The 21,795-nt window shown below is 42.5% G+C and overlaps 1 protein-coding gene and 1 non-coding gene across 2 annotated transcripts in view; one reads left to right on the plus strand and one right to left on the minus strand.

Moving 5' to 3' along the window:
- LOC116912866 (A disintegrin and metalloproteinase with thrombospondin motifs 3-like) overlaps positions 1–21,795 on the minus strand; it is a 106,705-nt gene that overhangs the window by 46,240 nt on the left and 38,670 nt on the right. The gene's annotated exons all lie outside the window — the stretch shown is intronic.
- On the plus strand, positions 4,091–4,222 carry LOC116912978. Its single transcript, XR_004389543.1, has one exon. It is a non-coding gene; the product is annotated as a small nucleolar RNA SNORA17 (small nucleolar RNA).

Below are 21,795 nucleotides of genomic sequence, written 5' to 3' on the forward strand. Positions count from 1 at the left end.
GTGAATCACACACACACACACACACACACACACACACACACACTACATAAAAATAGAAGAAGAACAGTGTCAGTGGGGAAAGGGAAGGGTGCTAAGAAAAGGCAATCAGAGTGAAAATGACTACCATTCATTACAGACATGTCTGAAACCGCTTTGCCAAGGGCCTTAGTCCGATGCCTGCATTACATTGTAAGAAGTGGTCTGAAAAAAAACAAATAGAAAAACACACCGATAAACCGAAAGACAGAAGTCAGTTTGACATCCCTCAAATTCACCTGTAATTTCTGATGCTAAATAATGAGGGAGAGATTCCTATACAATTGCCATAAGACACATAAGACAGAAATAGCAAAGCCATAACAAGGCTCAAATAGGAATAATTAAATATGCTCCACATACATCAGGAAAAGTGAAGGACAAAATACAAAAGGAAGTTAGAAGAAGCCTGGAGCTTCTGGACACATGTTAAGTGCCAGGTCTTTGTGGCTTTACGCATTGCAGATAGCATTAAAATTCTAGCATTTCTAGCATCTGAGATATCAATAGGCACATATTTAAAATAAATATATTAAATTTAAAAACATCAAGATTATGCTCTTTTAGCCAAAGTACCAACAACAGGTCAGCTAAGAATGATAAAAGACACAGGGATATTCAAGACCAACACAGCCCTGTTCATCCCAGGCTAAGCACAGAGTTTAAACTCCCACCTTCTCAGGGGGAGGTTTACAGTCTTTTTCAACATTTCCATGTGAGTAAAATCCTTAAGTGGTGAGGGAAGAATTTCATACCCATTAGTGCCCAGCCCTTCCTAACTCTTCCGTGTTGTCAGTGGGCGAGCAGTCTCATGCCTGCCTACTCATGATAATTAGGTTCCTTCTCCCCACTGGGGTGGCCATGGTATGTGAGTTAATAGGACCTTCACGGTTGCACATTGAGGTCAGATCTCAGTGGAGATCAACTCAACAAGATTATAGCAAGGTAGGGAGAGTCAAACTCCCATTTCAGCTCCTACAGCCGCAATGAGCAGTCGCTGTCCTTAGGTATGACTAGCAGCCAAGTGATTCATCTGGCTGCACCAGGGTAGCCCTTTCCCTCACTCCATCTGTCACAGCGATGTCAGAAAGAAAGAAAAAAAAATGTCAGTTAAGACAGACTTTGGAAAGATCCAAACTATCATAACACATGAAAAAAATCCAAATTTCAATTTAAAAAAAAAATCACTCATCACCGTTAAAGTCTGGAAAATATCAAACTAAACTGAAAAAGAAAATGGATTCTGACACCAAGATGGCTAGAGTCATCTGATGAAGACTTGAAAATAGATGTGGGGGGAAAAGTGTTCCAATCAATCAGTCTTCTAAAAAAAGGAGAGGGAGGAAGAAAAAATTCAATCGGAAAGTGGAAAAAGTCATGGACACATTTTTACATGTCTGGGGGAGCTATGGCTGTGAAATATGCATGAGCAAGGCCACTTGTCACCAGGGAAATCCAAACTGAAAGAATGGTGGGCAATCTTCCTCCTATCAGAAGGGCTGTCCGGAGACAGCATCACTCGACAGTGGAGAGGCCGCTCACACACATGTCAAGCATATGTCAAGTGTATAGAAAGCACAACACCCATCTTGGAAAAGAGTGGGCTGACTTCTAACTAAAGAGAAATTTAAATGTATCCAATAAACTCAATCTGTAGTAGTTAACACAAAGGATTGAAAGAATTACATTCTTAAAGGAAAGAAAACTACTTATGAAGGCAGGTTTTCAGAACAACCAATACAACAAATAGATGGGTGGATAGATGATAGATAGATAGATAGATAGATAGATAGATAGATAGATAGATAGATAGATAGATAGATAGATGATTGATATATAGATAGATGGATGATAGACAGATAGATGATAGATGATAGATAGATGGTAGACAGATATAGATGATAGATAGATAGATAGATAGATAGATAGATAGATAGATAGATAGATAGATAGATAGACAGACAGACAGACAGAGATAGGTAGATAATAGACAGATAATAGATAGATGACAGACAGACAGACGGATGGATGGATGGATGGATGGATGGAACAGGTAAGTAGTTAAGTAAGGCCTGTTACATCCCCTCTCAAGAGACTATTTGTCACAGAAACTGACAAACTACTGATGGATCCAGCCCCTCAGCGAGTATAATTTCATGCATTTAATTTCCTGGGGGTGTTTTTGCTTGAATTTTTTAAATTTTTACTTTCATTATTTCTTCTTCAGTGCACTCCATTTCTCAACATGGACCTGAGAGTGCATTTTATGTATTATTTACTCCAGCCCTCTCCCCCCTCCAAACCCACTCATACACACCTCTTCGCTCTCTTTACAATTCACAGCCCTCCTTTTCATTAATGTTGCTACACACATATATTATGCATACATATATAGTATACAAGTACAGCCTTCTCAGTCTAGTGTATAATGTGTCTATTTTCAGGGCTGGCCACTTTGCACTGGATTGGTGTGGTCTTCCCTGGGGAAGACTCTTTTTCTTGCTCCCAGCGTTCCTTACAGGGTTGAGTTCTCGTGAGCCTTCCCCCATTTGCTTTCATATGTCTATTGCTTTGTCCCTTTTAGGTCATGTGTAGGGAGCCACGGTGCTGAGACCTCATGGGTGCAGCCTCTGATGTTTCTGGGGGACCCTCTCCCAGAGAATTCCCTCATCCTTTGGCTCTTACAGCCTCTGCACCCCATCTTCCACACAGACTCCCCAGCTTTAGGTGTGGGAAATGCATTACAGATGGGTCTGATGAGACTGGGATCCCCAACTCTGCCTTTTGATTGGCTGTAGTATTCTGTAATTGTCTTTCCCTGCTGCAAAGAGAAGCTTCATTAATGAAGCTGGTAAGGACTACACTTATCTGTGGGTATAAGAGCTAAATAAAAAAAAAGGGAGGGGGAAACTAAAAAATACCAGCTTAATTTTTTTCATATTAAGTGTCTGTGTGTGTGTGTGTGTGTGTGTGTGTGTGTGTGTGTGTGACCTTTGTGTGAACGTGTGAGTGTGGGTGCTTTCACATGCCAGAAGAGGGTATCAGATTCCCAGTTCTTACAGATACAGGCAGGTCTAAGTCATACAACAGAACTGCTGAAAATTGAACTTGAGTCCTCTACCAATGGGCCATCTCTCCACCCTCTATCATGTTCTTCAAATGGTAAAAGGATACAAATAAAGGGCATATTAACAGTTTCCAGAGACTAGAGTAAGAAGAAGGCAGGCATGACTTAAAGGTGGTATAAACAATCCTTTAAATGATGTAATTGGCCTGAATCTTAAGTGTATCAACAGCTGCATTGTGATTGTAACACTTGGCTTCCCCCTTTCTCCCTTTCTCCCTCTCTTCTTCCCTCCCTCCCTCCCTCCCTCCTTCCTTAAGCACGGTCTCATTACACCACTTGACCTCACTATATAGTAGTGGATGAGATTGATCTTCTTATAGTTCAGCCCCCACCTCTTGAGTGCTATAGTTAGAGATGTGTGCCTACACAGCTGGATTTTTAATTAATGCTCCAGATAATTCAGATGCACAGAGCTTTGTGTGTGCTGCATCAGGACTCTACCAAATGAACGACATTCCCCACCCTTTCTCATATTGCATTTTTTTTTTGAAGCATTCTCATTTGGGAAGCCAGGTAAAGGTTACATGGAGCCTCTGTATTAGTGTAGGGAAGATCTCTATTATTTCTTATTGATGAAACAGAATCTACAGTTTATCTCAACATGAAGAGATGAATTTATTTAATACAAATATAACTTAGTAACCAGGCCCTGAGGTTATATATTTTTAATAAGACTCCAGATAATGTGGCGTTTCCTCCTCTGGAGAACTTGGAGTAGTACCACACTGAAGCCCAAATGATGCAATGTTTCATGAGAGCATAATCAAAGATTTAAAAAACAATCACAGTGATCATCTCAATAGACAGCACAAAATACACTTAGAAAAATTCAACGTCCATGAAAGAAAAAATTGTTTACTTAAACAAAAAATAGGATTGCAACTTTCCCAACCTGAATAAGGATGTTAATGTAAGATTTACAACTAAACTGTCCCTAAAGGCTTTGCAGGAATGGCTTCTGTGTCACGTGTGCATCAGGAGGTGGCAGAGAGGAGAGAGGCTATGTCTAAGCTTGGTGTTCTGACCTGTGAATGTCTGAATGATCAGTAGCCTAACAGTTCCTGAAAACAAAACAAAACAAAAAAAAGTTAAGATGACCAATGGTACAGCACTAAGGCCTGGAAAGGGAACTAGCCTGAGATGACCACCAATCTGGTGCCATGGAGACCATTCAGGGAGCAAGCCTGAGATGGCCATCAGTCCAGTGTATGCCTGGAGGTTGGAGGAGCAGGCCTGAGATGACGCCTACCCAATGCCACAATTCACAAGCAGGGCATAGCACTCCTGAGACAATCCCAGACACTCAGAGATCATGGGCACCACTAAGAGGATCAAGTAAACGGTGGAGACATGGAAGAGAAAAAGAATCAGAAGGGTGTGGACACAATGAATAGAGGCAGAACTGGAGACTCATGGGTAGTGAGGAACACCTTGATGTGAATAGCCAGTGATGTCATCTGAGACTATGGTGAGATCCTGGCTTGTGCTCTCAAACCCTCAGGGCGGGCTCACCAGCAACCCCTGAAACCATAGCCAGTTCTATCCTGCTACCCAGGCAAGGTATAAGGCTCAACTTTCCAAATGTTGTAGCTAGTAAAGAACAGGGGGCCATGTCCCGGTCTGTGACCCTGCAGAAGAGGGGTCTGTTACCACCAAAGGCTAGTTGGACATCCCTGGTCCCAGCTGCTGCCCAGGGATATGTTGATGTCTGAGCGCTGTGTAGAACTGGCCCCACCCCTCATCGGGGCATCAAGGGGGAGCTGGCCATGTGGGCCTAAAAGCAGAAGAACTGTCTCCAACCCTAGCCAGCTGACATGATCAGAAGAGTGACCTTGAACATTTCGAGAATTTCGAGTAAGATAGCAGCAAGGCTGACCATGGGAGATCTGTCCCTACTCCTCACCAGCTGCAGCACTTGGGAAAACAAATCCTGCACCTCACCTGGCCAACATAGTAGAGCTGGCCCTGGATGTGGGCTTTGCAGGTAAGCTGGACCTCAGGGCATGTGCATGAGAGAGCTGGCCCTGCCACTTTTCTGGGTGCTGTGATGTGGGTGAGGAAGAGATGGCCCCCTCTGCCTTCCTTCCTCTTGCCATCTATGGCAGGCAAGAGAACTGGCCCTGTCTCTTACCTGCTGCCAAGCAACATCTGGGAGAGTGGGCCCTTTACATCACGTAGGCAGCACAGTAGAACAGCTCTGGACATGGTAGTTGCAGGTAAGCAGGCCTCAAGGGCATGAAAGTAAAAGAGCTGGTCCAGCCTCTTGACTGTTGTGTTGTAGCATGGATGGTAGATAGATGCCCTCTTCTCCTCCCTCATCACTCACCATCTATGACAGGCAGGAGAGCTGCCCCCAGGGTCATGAGAGTAGGAGAACTAGCCATGTCTTTCACCAGCTACACTTGGGAGAGTGGGCCCTGCTCATCACCTGGACAACAAGAGAGAGCTGACCATGGTTTCAGGAGTTATTTGTGAGCCTGCCCTGAGGGTATGAGAGTAGGAGAGCCAGCAAGCTGACCAGATCACATACCTCTCAGGCCCAGATCCAGGGCTTTGAGTTGGCCCACCCAACATCTATCCCATTGATGACCAGGAGTGCATGAAGGGGCTTGTCCTACAGACACAAAATCATCTTGACAGAGGGCAACAACAGGATATCCAAGAGGAGTCCCAGTGATGTTCCAGGACTACTAGGGTAGCAGAAGCCAGAGGCCTTGAACCAGACCAATGAGTCATTACAATGAACAAATGTGGAAAGAAATGTGGACAAAAGGGACACACTGTGACACACTACAGCTTCCACAACAAGATTTTTTTTTTCTCTGTTGAGCTGGAGGTTGCCAGGGTGGAGGGCTGGTATGAGGGAAGAGGGAGATCAGCAGGACATGGGTTAATGAAGTGAAATTCATAGAACCAATAAAAATGGTGTAAAAATTACAAATAATGTCACACTGATAGTAAATGAATGGCTAAATGCATCTTCTCTGTTATTAGAAACACAATGGAGGAATTCTCACTCTTGCAATGAGAGAGTTATTTCCTAATTATTAGGGCTCCTAACCAAAGTAATAAGCTAGGAAAAAAATGAAATCTGTATCTGTCTTTACTCCAAGACAACCTAGTAGTCTCTATACAGAGTGCAGAGCTCAAAGGCAAAGAAACAGGAAATTTACATCTCAAGTTGGTGAATTTAACTGTGCATAATTCACACCTCAACATACTTGATCATTACAATTCTGTACTAGATTACATATTTCAGTCTGGGTAAAGCAATGTCACAACAGTTATAATATTAAATAGTTTTAACTGCACCTTTTTTGAGGGGGCAGCCCATCAATCCTTTAATCTCTCCTTTCCCAAAAGAAGGACATCCCCTCAACAATAAATTTCAGGGAAAGTAGCCATCGTCAGTCCCCAGGCTGTCAATTAGACAACAAGTATGTTGGAACAGTTGTTCTTAGAACAGTGTTTGCATACCATACTTCTTCACATGCCCATCTTCCATATAAGGACATAACCATTTGGATAAAAGTAGAGGTGGGGGAGCCATACCTCAACTTTTGCTAACATAGTATTTGCTTCACTTATTCTAAACACTAGTTCCATCCAATCTATCATCAGGTCACTGACCCTAGTAATTACATTTTTTTAGCAATATTGCAATCAACGTGTAGCTAAGGAGAAAGGCCTGGTACCGTAAGCCCATAATTCCAGCTCCAGAAACTGGCGGACCTTGAGATCAGAAGAAGTCACATAGATTGGCTGCCTAGTGAGATCCGGTGATCCACCTGTCTTCACCTCCTCAGGGTTTGAGTTACTGACTCCTGCTCCCAGTGTGGCTTTGTATGGGTAACTGAGTCATCTCTCTGGCCCTTATTCTTCTTAAAACTGAAAAGTTTATAAAAACTTTTCACCAATGTTTCCCTATCTCCACCACCTATCTCCCTGTAAGCTCCTTTGATTCTGTTTGGAATTTACCTATAAATGACATGGCAATGTTTTAGCTCCTGTGTCTGATGTATTTATTATCTTAACTGGTGATCCAGGGTCACTCACATTTTCATGAATGTCAGGATGTCCCTCTTGTTTAAGTTGAAGAAATTCTGTTGTGTATCCTCATCCCCCCCTTCTTCATTCCATAACACTAATAGAGAAATTTATGTTGTTTCTATGTCTTGTTCATTAAGGGCTGCAACGATGGACGTGAAATGAAAATATCTGACAACTCCAAAATTTCCTCTCTATTCGTATCCAAAACCGTGAGTCCTGGGCCATGTGGTAACCCTACCTTTCATCTTTTTTGAACGAGCACTATATGATTTTCCAGTGACTGTCCCAATTCACTCTCCCATAATCAGTTTGCAAGGGTCCACCTTACATCCAACACTTGCTGAGGTGGAGCACACTGGTGGTGCGGGCTTGCATTTTATGACGGGTGTGGTAGAGCACCTTTCTACTTGTCTACGGTCATCTTCTTGGAGAATGGTCTGTTGGAGCCTTATACATTTTTAAAACAAATCTTCTACTATTTTGGGTGGTATGAGTTCCTCATATGTGCTATATATTAACCACTGGTTATACTGTTTGCAAATATTTTCTGTCAGTTACCTTTTCACTTCTACCTTGCTATGTTGAAGCTTCTGAATTAGATGTAATCCCCACTTGGCTGATTTTGCTGTCAATGCCTGTACTTTAGCTATATATGAAAACACTCTTTTTAAAATGTTTTACCCAAATCAGAGACATGAAGCTTTTCCCCGGGGTTTTCATCTAGTATTTTGATGGTTAAGATCAACTGTTGGGAGCTTAAACATAACTCAGTTTTGTATACAGTACGAGAGGAAATGATATGGGTTATTATTCTGCTTCTGAACCTCCAGCCGTTTTCAACATGAGTTGTGGAAGAAACTATTATTTCCTTCAAGTATGTTCCTGGCATCCTAAAGAGTCAGTTGACTACATACCCATGGGTTTACTTGGGGTCTCTTTCCCTTCTCAGGGGATGGTATTGCAGGTTTGAGGAGAGGTTGGTCTCAATTAATTATTGCTCAAATTAAAATTGGTGGCTTACATATTAGTTGTACAATAGTGTGTGTGTGTGTGTGTGTGTGTGTATCAGGGTGCTAGTCAATATGCTGTTAGGGGAGTAACTTTCTTATTTCTTCTTGTATCATTATAAATTTATAGATAAAATTGATCACTTGGCTCTCCACAAACCAGCTATAACTCCTACAATGGTGGCCCAAGAAAGGGACATCCACAATCAAACAGTAGCAGATTTTAACCTTGTGTAGTTCCTTGTCATGTCTTTGGCATAATTGAGTGCTCACACTTTTGTGTCTCCAGGGCCCATGCACTAGCACATCTGGAATACTTACAGGTTTCCTCTAGGACCCACACACTAGCACATCTGGAGTACTTACAGGTTTCCTCTAGGACCCACACACTAGCACATCTGGAGTACTTACAGGTTTCCTCTAGGACCCACACACTAGCACATCTGGAGTACTTACAGGTTTCCTCTAGGACCCACACACTAGCACATCTGGAGTACTTTCATGCTCCACCTCCAAGACCCACACAGCAGGTCTTAGAGATCATGGATTACTCTAGACAGCTATGGTTTTAGTTGTATCCAGTACATGGGAGAACAGTGATACAACGGCCTCTTCTCTTCATGTAGAGTGGGGCCTTTCTTGCACACTTTCCCTCAGTTTTTAAAGATGTTGGATAGAGTTCTCTATAGTTTAGCTTATGCTACCTCAAAAAAAAAAAAACCTATAGCAATAAGCATTCGGGCACACATCAGGAAAATTTACTAGGGATATCAAACCTTCAAAGTTCAAAACCTCCAGGGCTCCCACATTTCACAAAGATAAGTTTTATTACCCTGTATGTCTCCCAGGTATAAATCCAGACCCCATCTTTGTCAGCTTCCCAAATCTATAAACCGGCACCACACCAGGCCTGCATAAAGAGGTGTCATCTCATGGGAAATTCAGGCCCCAACTGAGGAAAGACTTCCTTCCTACAGCATCCACACATTCCAATTAGAAGCAGGGCAAGGCTGCTGGAATTGGTCTACCTTAAAGGGAACTGTAAAGACTAAGTAATGGGTATTCAGACAGTGCTGCAGAGCCCTGAGTAGATCTCTCTCATGGTTAAAAAGTAAAACGCGTGAGGTCTGAGCATCTACATCTTTAGTCCCTTAGTTTCTGACTTAATCATAACTTACATCATATGTCAAAGAGCTACAGACAGACGCTTCTGGAGGATATGGAGAACCCGTCCTCATCCTTCTGCATTCACTGAAAGGCTAGAGTTGAAGAGGAATCCCAAACTTGTAAACTAATACCCCAAATATTCGAACTAATCAATCAGAAGACAACGTCGTGGCACTGAGAATGCCAGTATCACTCCTGTTTAGGTAAGAAAAAAGACACTAGAACCCACCCATTTGATGCTGGGAGAAGTGAAGCAGGGAGGGGCGTGCCCTAGTAAGCTCTGCACTGGGAAGCAAAGGCAGAAAGGTCATTAAACTCCTGAAATACAGAACGCTCTGGGCAACCTTAGCAAAAGCCACTGTCAGATAGGAAGGCTAAGGGGTTGAGGCTCCTACTACAAAAGCCTGGAAAGGGAAATATACTATTTTTATTTTTAGGGGGAAGACTACATGCATTAGAATATCTTTTGATGGAAATGTGTGGGGAACAACAGTTGCTGCAGCTAATGTCTGTATAACTGTGGGAGGAGGCCAGCATATCGCCAATAAAAGGGAAACAAAATACCTATGTATGTCTGGGAGTTCTGTCACACACACACACACACACACACACACACACACACACGCACACACCATCAGTTCATGCATATGAGAGTTGCTTTTCGCATGTGAGGTTTCGAAATGTAAGGTTTACAAAGACTGTACATGGACTGACCCTGGGCTCCAACCTCATAGGTAGCAATGAATAGCCTAGTAAGAGCACCAGTGGAAGGGGAAGCCCTTGGTCCTGCCAAGACTGAACTCCCAGTGAATGTAATTGTTGGGGGGAGGGCGGTAATGGGGGAAGAATGGGGAGGGGAATACCCATAGCGAAGGGGGGACGGGTTAGGGGAATGTTGGCTAGGAAACCGGGAAAGGGAATGACAATCGAAATGTAAATAAGAAATACCCAAGTTAATAGAGATTTAAAAAAAAAAGTAAGGTTTACCTCTTTTTTTAACCACAAGAGAATTTTTGGTTCCTTTGGGCAAAAAAGACATTTCTACAGTAAATGATCCCATTGTGCAGGAACCAATGTCACAGAATCCTACTCTCCGATAATCCACAGGTTGCCGTCAGATTGCTTGCAGGCTTGCAGTGCAGGATTTCCCGGAGTACGGTCACAGGCTACCTGAGTCTACTCAGATGGAGTATTTTTTGTTGCCCTAGCCTGTCAGCTTCCATATAATGATCCCGATAAACATTCTGGGTACCTGAGATTTTACCAAGTACCATTGAAGTATCTCAGGTGATTATTATTTGGACACATGCTAAAAGCTTGGTTGTGACCAGTGGCCTTACTTCAAGATTCTGGGGTCCTTAGCATCATCCCAAAAAGGACTATGGATCACATCTCTTTTCTCTTTTCCCTTCTTTTCTTTTCATCACCCTCCCTTCCTCCATCTCCCTTCCCTTTCTTTTTTCAAATAGTATTTCTTTCTTTACTTTTTCTTATTAACCTTCAGTAAGCTATAGTAACATTTAAATAGGGCATGATCAATTATTCATAAATACCACGTAATTGTATTTTCTCATCCCCTTCTAACCCACAAGGTATTTGCTACTGCCCTCTGCACCCCTGCCATGATATTCCAAGCTTGCCGGAGGCCGGAGAGAATACCTGATTTTAAATTACAGGCTCCAGAACCACGAGCTGGGCAAACCTTTTAACCTTTATGAGCTAACTGTAGCAGGTCTTTCATTGAAGAATGTAGAGCCGGCTAATACCAAATAGAGTGTAAGCAGCATCAAACTGCTGTCCGCCAACCACTTCGGAATGTATTTCCTATTTTATTTTTCTTAATTTGAATGAGAAATTTCTCAGCATTATTAAGATACAAAACTAGATCTAAAATGACAGATTGATAAACCTAAGTGCGAATATGGAATTTTAACAGCATTGTAGATGTCTTTATTTATAGTAAGTAAAATTCTGGATCAGAAGCTAAATAGTACCCCAGCAGGAGAATCTTAATTCAGTGGGTCACTCACGTGCTAATAGATAAGAATAGTCCTCCAAGTCAATGCAAATTCCTCTCAGACAAAATGTGAGAACATATTTTTTCACATGGCAAAAAAAACCCCTGCAAGCTGTTTATCGCCATCTCAAAATTAATTTTCGATACCGTGCTGACCTTGGCATCTGTCATACATTATACTCTATAATAACGTATCTGAGATAGTTCTCACACTGCTTTAATGTTTTTCTTCGATGGAAAAAGAAGCAGTCCATAATGCAACATTCGATATGTCAACGGACAGTAGTGAATGAAGGGGGAAAGTGGCAGAAACCACCCAAAGCCGTTGTGTAAAGTGTGCGTGTGTGTAGGCATATGCATCCGCCCGTGTTGGGTATGCATACATAGGGATTCAGTTCCAGAGCACTCAAGTGTGGCCTCTCACTTTCTATGACGATGCAGCAAAGCACCATAGATGTCCCTGGAAGACCACGTGTACTCATCACCCTAGCATCCTTTGTTGTTCCTAGGGCAGCCAGGCATCATGACCCCCTCCCCCTTTTTAACTCTTTTGGTTACTGTGGCTCTAGAGGACCATTGCAGAGCCCCCTTCTGAACTCGACCCAAGAATGACTCAATACTTTGATTCTTAGCAGTCCTCTCGCTGTTGAAGAGTTATGCATGGCTAGCCAACTACGTTTCTAAACTGTATCATGACCATTCAATCCCTTTCTCCACATCTAACATCATAACATCCTAAAGTACAGACACGGCCAGCACTCTGCTGTTCATCACCACAGGTGTCTGTCTCTATGTTCTACTATGGGGCTATGCTGAAGCTCTTGCATCCCCTTCTTTCCCCTCATGTCATGTCTCTATTCATATTTCAAAAGTTTCATCCATAAAGACTGTCATTCCTTTTTCCCATCTAGACTTTAAGTCTTTCTCTTCAATGTCTTCTTTGGCTCTAAAGTAGAAACACTCACTTTTATTCTGCCCTCTACACATTCATGTCTCTTCCTTCTCCCACTCCCTTCTCTCCTCCAGCTCTCTCTCTCTCAATGTATCGTCTGCTCTACCTTGGCGCCATTTTTTATGCTCTAACCCTTGTTGCTGTAAGCACTGCATAGCTAGGCCTTTCCCATCTGTCATCACCAATGACAGCCATCAACTATAATAAATGTCATGATGATATTGGACCCCTAAGCCCATATATGTCACCAAACATTCTAGAAGACTCCAAGTCAGGTTTCCCACATTTTTGAAGCTCCCAGCTTTTCATGCACACACGTATACAAGTCTTTTGTGATCTGGAGTCATATAAAAGCACAAAGAAAGACATTTTCCAATGTTCAGAATTGCTCTGACTCTTGGTGTTCAAAACCAAATCAAGATCACAGGACCTAGTCTTCTTCTCTGAGGTAATTTCTCTCTCAAGCTATGCATCAGATGGGCATCCAGCTAGCTGGGACTCTGCCACCAATTCTGTCACTTATATTCCAAATACATCTATACTTCTGTCAAGGCTCAAACATTAAGTGACTGTGAGGTTTGTAAAAGAGCAGTCGATAATTCAGAATAAACATCATCACCAAAACATTTTTTACATAATATCTTTCATGCTTGAAGCCCTTAATTCAAATATGTAAATATAATAAGAAATCTGAGTCCTTTCTACTTAAAATCAGTTCTTCACAGTGACTTCTTTTCTCTACTTCTCCAACAATTTCTCTCTCTTACAAACTAACCTCTGAAATCAATTCCAACATGGTATTGAAAGAAGTGAAAACACTGATTCCAGCTTATGAGGTTGTCTTCAAGACTGAGTAATGTAACAGCCATAAAGCCCTTGGTGTCCTGTCTGAGATAGATCAAGCATTAGTTTATCATGAAAGCCAGATTTAAACTGTAATTGCCCCCCAAGTTCTATAAAGCTCCATCCTTGAAAAATAAGAGTTTAAGTCAAACATAACCCCCTCCCCAAAGTCAGTGTATTTTCTCTAACTTCTGCTATAGTCTGCCTGTCAATCTTTCCACTTAGGCTGGGAGGTTTCCCACCCTGATTCCTACCTTACATAAGGAAAACCATGGTAGCCACAAACAAACAAATGCTCTCAGAAACTGAACAAGGTGATTTCAGTAATTCCACAAGATGCTCTACTCAGACCTCATTTCAAATCGGGTCAAAGTATCTTGATTTCTACTTGAGATGGCTTCCATGCCTCCCACTGAAAACACAGCTGTAAGCTTCCTCTGAATCATGCAAGGAAGGAAACCCCATGGGTTTGAAGTAAAGGCCTGGCCATCTCTGGAGAGAAGGAGGCTGAGTGGGATGGCAAGCTGAATTACTGAAACGGACAAGAAGCGAAGGAAGGACACAGTCAAATCGGAAGTGGTACATCCGCTCTCCTACATACAAATTCAGAATCAGAAAACAACAATGAGAACGTTTCCACCCACCAGAGACCTTCTGAGTAGGCAGAGGGGGACAAACCTCATCCTCAGTGATCACAACAGACCTTGATCTTTCCAACACCTGTCAGTATTTATACCCTCATTAATTATGCCTTAATCCAATTAGTTTCTCTTCAACGGAGGAGCCTTTCAGTTCCATGAGGTGTCCTCTTCTACAAAATGAGTTAAGCAGTACCCCCCAGATTGTCCTCACTATTCTCCTGGTGGATGATAGGTCTTTTGCTTATTGAGTAGTTCACAGAGCAGCTTAGAACACTGCAGACTCAAAGGCCAGGAACTGAGAAGGGGCTGAGGTCAGTCACCCCAAGAGGGGACTAAGGTCACCAAAAAGCCTAAGTCTGTATTTCATCCCAGGTACTGTGGAAAAGAACTTAAAAAGTGATTCTCTGAACTTAGGCCATTTTCATTACTAACTTTAGGTTAAATGCAGGCTGATTATACTCATCAAATGGGATTTTCAAGTCTCCCACACAGCCTCTGTTCAATTCAAGCTCCTCACTTACATAACCTTCTTCTTGGGATCCAATACAGAAATGAATCATAACCAGAAAAGAACAATCTTCAATTCTGACAACATGAACAATGCTTAAGACACTTTTAAAAGGTTATAATCATTATAAAAGTTGAAATGTTAACTTCCAGCAGGGCTGGGGGTGGGCTAACTGAGTCAATGTTAAAGTGCATTGTTTCTCCTGATACCAACAACTGCTTCAAATTCAGCCTTGACACCTCCAGTTGGAAACACATTTGTATGTTTAGACTGTTTTACCTATCCGAGTGGATCAGAGAAGATAATCATCCCTTTACTAAATGAACAAATGTTAGTCTTAGAAACTTGGACATTGCCCAATAATAGCGTTTATATCAAAGAGACAGCAATTCACTATTCCAAAAATTAAGTAAAAATAAGGGTACGCATATTCGGTCTGCATTTGAGGATTCCAAAGCTTCAGTGTTGAAGGCTTTGTCCCCAGCTGGTGGCACTGTTGGGATGACTTGGGCATGAACTTCATGAGATACATTGAAGAGTCCATTGCCGACTGGCTCCTGGGGTGAAGCGGGTCACTGAGGAGATCTGTCTTTGGAGGACACACCTTGTCCCCAGGCCCTCACCCTTCTTCTCTCTGCTTCCTGGCAGTAAGGTAAGCAGCCATATCCCCCCACCAAGGTATCTTACCCATCACAGGCCCAGAAACACACACTCAAGTGCCCAATGACTGAAACCTCTCCAGTCATGAGCCAAAACCAAAGTCCCCTCCTTGAAGCTGATTATGGTCAGTGACCAAAAAATTGACTTTTCTTTGTCTTTTAATGAATTCTGAGACAATGTATTCACCTTGCGGAAAAGGGAAAGTGTGGCTCTTTGAGAATAAGTCTTGTGATATTGCCCAAGCTGACTCTGAACTTGCAATCCTTCTGCCTTACCCTACCAAGTGCTAGGACTTCAGACATGTACAACCATGCCATGCTAGTTCCCTTACATCTTAACAAACACAAGAGAATTCACAGAGAGGGCGCGGGAGGAACTCAATTGTTTTACCTGAAATTAATGCTCTTTATAGGTTGGGGTATTTATTTATATGATTAATGTTTTAAAAACAAAAGGCTTTAGACTGGGGATATTGTAACCCAATATTATAGCATTGGCCTTGGCAGCATGGAGATCATGGGTTAGATCCCTAGTACCACAAAGAATTAAGGATAAAAAGTATAGTCGAATATCACTTAACTACAAATCTAATACTCAATTACGTAGAGTGGTAACCAGGGTTAATAATAATGCTTCCTCTACTTCAAAAGTTAAAGGAGATGGTTTTAAATGTTCTTATTAACAAGACAATGATAACTATTTGAAATAATGGATATGCATACACACACGTGCACACACACACACACACACACACACACACACACACACACACACTTAAAAACTACTTCTGCTACAAATTCTTCACTTGGACCCACAAGATGAATGAAGTAAGCTGATGGCCCAGCACTTTGCATCTGTCTCCTTTGGATTGGGGAAATAAATAAGCTTGACTCTGCCTGTTATTAGTCACTCAAGGAAAACCCATCTAAAAATCTAAGCCGGCGCTTCTAGGCTGGAAGCAGAAAGCCAAGAGCAAGCACAGTGTCTCACTATCAGCCTTTATATCACACTGCAGAGCTCTCAGACACCCAAGGTCTCCATTCTCCACTAGTAAACCTTTAGTCACTGGGATTCCTTCCAGGAAGAGAAGAACCTCCCAGCAGACCACCCCAGGATGAGACCAACCTTAAGCTGAGACAATCGTCTCAAAGGAACTGGATTGTCACCTCAAGCAAAAGGGACATCTGCACAACAGGACCTATGGTAATGACCATGACCCACAGTCTAAGATTGTTTGTGCATACACCTTTTGGTCCTTGCCCAAGTCTTTCCTCTATTCAAACCAAAGCTCATGTCTCATCCCTGAAGATGAGTGGGTACGGGTCCTCCCCATTGTCCCACAATGTCCATTTTGATCAAAATCCTTTTCTTCCTTTTTATCATCTCTGTCTTTGGGACAAGTAGCCAGACCTGACATAGTAGACCTACTATCTTAGGCCAAGATCCCTGCTCCATATGCATGTATCAAAGCATCACATTTCACCCACAAAGATACATAATGATAACAATTAAAAACAAATAGACAAAAATAATATTAAGTTCTTGTGATATGCCACAGTCACGTGTTTTTATGATAGGTTTTTTTTTTTTTTTGGTATAATGAAAATAAATTAAGCCAAACGGTGAAACTGTTAAGCAAATATGAGTAAAATTAAAATTAGATACATAAGAAAATGTATGGCTTGTGCTGTGTAGCATGTCAAACAATTCTACATATTTTTCTTACATTTAAGTTGAGGACTAGATATGAAAATTCTACCTCGAACGCTTCTTAGAAGCTTTTGAAAACAACTTAAGGATATGTGTATTGCTTCTGTTAGCTGATGAAATCGGTGAGCCTACCAAAACGCGGCCCACTCAAAAGTGACTCATCATGACATTATTTCCAGGCATAACCTGAACAATATCTTTAACATATGATCCGAACATAATGAGACCACTTCGGGTGATGGAAAGAATAAGGCGGCACAGCTTGTTAAGCGCAAGGGTTCAGGTGTCACCTTCTCAAGGACAGTTTCTTGATCAAGATTCAGTGTGCGTACAATAAACTACCACCCTTCTAACTTCAGTTTGCCTCTACTGGGAAAAGGTGCTTTGAAACACCTTGTTCTCTGTCAGCAAAACTAAAATTCACCTGATGTATCTGCTTTCTAAAACTTAACAGCCACAAGCTTTATAGCAATGTTTATTCCCCTCTCTCTCTCTCTCTCTCTCTCTCTCTCTCTCTCTCTCTCTCTGTCTCTTCCTCCCTTTCCTTCCTTTTTTTCCTCCTCTATCCATCCCTCCCCCACACACACACACATGGCCTTTCTGTTTTAGTTAATCTACTTAAAAGTATTCCTTTGACTTCCTTCACATGGTGTTGTTATGATCTGTCCCAAAAGGGTATCGCACACTCCTGACGTATAGTCACCCAAAAATGCTTTCAGAAATATAAATAAATAAATAAATAAATAAATAAATAAATAAATAAATAAATGGAGAGTTTTCAAGATCAACAAAATGGAGAGACTTGGAAGAGAGGGGGCAGGCAGGAAGGCACATGCACCTGGTCCTCAGAAGTGTCACAGATCTACTGTTCTCTCCAGGAAAACGTCACTACACCCTTTCTCAATTGGTTCACATTGGCCACATTCTATGGCAATGGCAGAGTCATGTAAGCAACACACAGAGCAAGTCTAAAGAGAGGGTGAACTATGTCTACCTCAGGCACTGTACCATAGGCTCGTGTGAATCATTCATTGCTCAGAGTAACCTATGAGGTAGAGAGCCAGGCATCCAACACTGCTTCCAATGTGGATCCTTACCCAGTTTGCCTTGTTATGGATAGTGTGTAAAATGAGCCTTGTTAGTCTCCCTGACTTAGATTATCCTAGGTCAGCTGAACGGAATGCTGAAATGAGTAATAGCTCCATCACTACCTGAAGCATCTGAATGAGCTGAGAGGAAGCAAACCCACAGAACCAGACAGAACAGGAAGCGGCGCTAAGCCCACCTTGAAGCGTTCTGAACTGATAACCGGGTGCTAGGTAGGAAGGTGCTGGAGGCAGAAGCTGCTGTCTGTGGGTTCCTATTTTTGGCATTGCCACTGAGAAATTCAGGCAGCCCCGAATTGGCATTGGTTGAGTTCCTCTGAGAATTGGTTTCCCCATGTTGAAAAAGTTACTTTAACAGCCAAGGATGCAAATTGAGCCTTGCTACTCTTCCTGACGTGGATTATCACAGGTATGAAGCTGTACTGCGTGAAAGCTAGGTAGGGAAGTCAGTTAAATAGAATCCTAGAGGTGAATCTCAGGCCCTTTTCACTCTCCTGCCAGGCACTCTCAGCCCAGACGCCCCCTCCTAGCCTCACACTGGGAAAGGCACCCAGAGGCAAACGTCCTTACTCTTGCCTATCACAATGGATACATTTCCCTTTTCATAATTCCATTTCACTGAGACAAAATACCTGCTTCAAGACAAACTCTAGGTAAGCCAGCTGGATCAAATAAAAGCCTAAGACATGAGTCATGCCTCTCTTGCAAAGAAACATTCAGCCATGCAGAGAGAACCTGGGAAAAACTCATCCTCAGACGCCCCACTTGAATTGCACTAAGGAAGAGTTCACAAGGAGGAGTCTTCCATAAGCCAGGAATGTGGAGCAAAGCAAGTCAAACACACCACCCACACAACCAGTGTATCTCAGACAGGAAGTTAATGATGGCCATACATCAGCTTGAAGTACTTCAAATCACCCAGGTGTCCCCTGACAGAACTTTGAGAAATGCAATTATTCATCTTCTTTCAACGTCATCCTTCGAAGCCCAGAGGTAGGCAACGTTGAGGTTAGGCTAAATAAGCCTGTGAAAAACAGACTACAGACTATGGAATACATGTGGTCTTTACAAGTGTCTTTATCTGATGTTCTACTTTCCCCAGAACTTCACAGTTTCTAACCCATTTCCTGATCTGTGCTCACGGTCCAGTCCCAATGGCCTTCCTGTTTCCTCCACCAACACTCTGTGTCTTCAGCAACAAGTTGACTCAGTTGCATAGGTAACAACATTATAGAAGCTAGAAATCCTTGACTTGGGCTAAGAAGACGGTTCAGAATGCGAAGGTACGTGCTACTAAGCCTGAAGATCTGAGTTGGACTCAGTGACCCATGTGGTCCTGGAGAGAACCAACTTTCAGGAGTTGTCCTCTGATATCATGCGTGTATGCTAATAAGTAAATCTACTAAAAAAAATGTTTAAGAGGAATCCACAATGATATAGTGTGATATACGTACTTTCTAATGGTGGAAATCCTAGACAAAATGGCTAGGAACTGGAGAGAGGAGAGACCTTTCCAGTCTCCTTCAGTCACCCCTATGAACCAGTGAACAGCACAAATCAAAATCTCCTATGAGAGGAACATTGGGTGGGAGGGGAGTGGGCAGTAGAGTAGCACAAAAGAATGAGAAAGCCAGGGCTTAGCCAGCACTAGCCTCTCTATGGCTTCACCCAAAGCAGGAAATTGCTGTGCTGCTCCATGCCTCTCCTGCACCGGTGTCCAGGCAGCAGGCCAACTCACTAACCCCTTCCCTGGCCTCGCGCAGACCGCATAGACAGGCTCCCCTGGCCCCACCGTAACCCTAGCTGGCTCAAGAAGCTGGCAGAGGCCACGTCTGTGCTATTTAAAGCTATAAGCAGCTACTGTGGCTGCAGATGAGCTGCTTTCACAGGGAGAGAGAGGATAAGGCTCCAGGCATGGATCTTAACAGGCACTAGGGAATCCACTCACCTGCTGAACCGAGGAGCCCAGATTGGAAAGACAACAGCTCAGCCTCTTTCACTAATTACCAGCACTCTCATCTATACCCCGCATCTGGTAATTCTGTTCAAAGTCAAATTGCTTCATTACAGACTCTCTCTGGGCTAAGTTTAAAATGGGAGCAGAGACCTACAAAGTCAACCTGCATGTCTCATGTAGTCAGTGCAAGGTCACTGTCTGAATCACTGAATGGATGGAAACAAAGAGCTCCGACGCCTGAACTGTGCTCCCTGCATCCCCCAAATCCAAATTTCAGTCTCTAAATACAATAAAATGATATATATATATACAATAAAATGATATATATATACATATATATATCATATTAAAATATCCATATGGGTTATTTTTTGTAATGGTATACACAGCTTTGTATGTATTATGTATTTGTATAAAAAAGGAATATGTTTGTACATAGAGACATGCATATGTGTATCTGTGTTTAATTTAAATTGCCTAAGTGGAATATTAAGGAACTTCACCCGGCATCAGAATAAAATAATGATCACAAGTACAGGCTCTGAAAGCAGGTGGCCAGGCGTTTTGTGAAACCTGATAAGAGTCTCGATTCTCTGGGTTCCCCGTTGTGGTGGTTTAAATAGGAATGGCCCCAATAGACTCATGTGTTTGAATGCATGGCCCATAGAGAAAGGCACCTTGTCAGAGTAGGTGTGGCCTTGGAGAAACTGTCACTGTGAGGACAGACTTTGAGGTCTCCAATGCTCAAGCTGTATGCCCAGCCCAGTGTGACCCACAAACTTCAGCTGCTCCCTTCAGAAACTGTTAGCCAGCTCCAGTTAAATGTTTTCCTTTATCAGAGTTGCCTTGGTCATAATGTCCCTTCACGGCAACAAAGCCCTAACTTCGTGAGTGTCGATACTCATCTACACACCAGAACTTTTGACAATATTAAAACCATTTCTACAAGGATAACTGCCCTGATGCTCATCCGTTTTAGCTAGAATGAATGGAATAACATTTATAGTAGCTAAAACAAAGGAGTTCTCTCCTAGAGCTACAGGTACCTCAGCTATTGCTGACACTCTAGCTCTATAATTTCACTCTTCTCTTCCTTTGCAAAGACACTATTTCTAGGAAAGGCCTACTGATCCCTTAGAACAGCTCAACCAGCCCTTCTCCCAAGAACCCTTCCAACCCCAGCCCAAGTCACTTAACCTAACACTTCATTTTAAAGTAGTGGCCCTTTCATTATAGCACTGTGACACCTTTTCGTTATTCACTCGGTTGAGTGGCTGCAAAAGCATGGCAATGTTTCCATGTCTGAACTCCATGGCAGTAAGGTCTACACCTCCTTTGGCTCCCTGGTGCATCCACGGCATTCACATATTAGATGCTCAGTAAAAAACTGACTGACCGAATGCTTCAGTTCCACTTGATCCAGGTCTCCTCATGCCCTGAGAAAGTAAAAATTCAGTCACAAGAACATACGGAGTCATGAGAGTGAGTCTAAGTGATAAAGGTTAGGGAATAAACGTGGCTGTCTACCCAAGACCTGAACAAGGACACCACCAACAGACATGCTAATGTGGATAGTGGAGGGGAAGCTCACAAGGAACCCTAGACAAAGAGCTACAGGCATATCCGTTCTTCCTTAAGAGGCTTTGTTCTTTAAAGGCAAAATGGTCAAAGGAACTAGGAGTTACAAATGCACAGTTCCATGTACCAAAGGGGAAGGAAGGAGAAGGGCTGTGCGCTCAGGACATTTTGTTCAGTTAAAGATGCTGAAACTCTGGGGATGCAGTAGACAGGTTAGTGTCAGGGACTGGTGCCCTGGGTCTTCACACAGTCAATAGTTGTGATATTTACTGTGCATTGACTACATGAGAAATCGGCTTTAAACAAGCAGCGTATCCATGCTCCGGACTCAGAAATGAAAATGTCAAGGCTGCAATAGTGACAACCTTAACTGAGAAGTTAGCATTTCAGCGCACAGCATTACTTCAAAAGAATTAGTCCAAAGTATAAGGTTCTT

The sequence above is a fragment of the Rattus rattus genome, chromosome 11 (assembly GCF_011064425.1).
Source record: "Rattus rattus isolate New Zealand chromosome 11, Rrattus_CSIRO_v1, whole genome shotgun sequence".
Taxonomy (NCBI): Eukaryota; Metazoa; Chordata; class Mammalia; order Rodentia; family Muridae; genus Rattus; species Rattus rattus.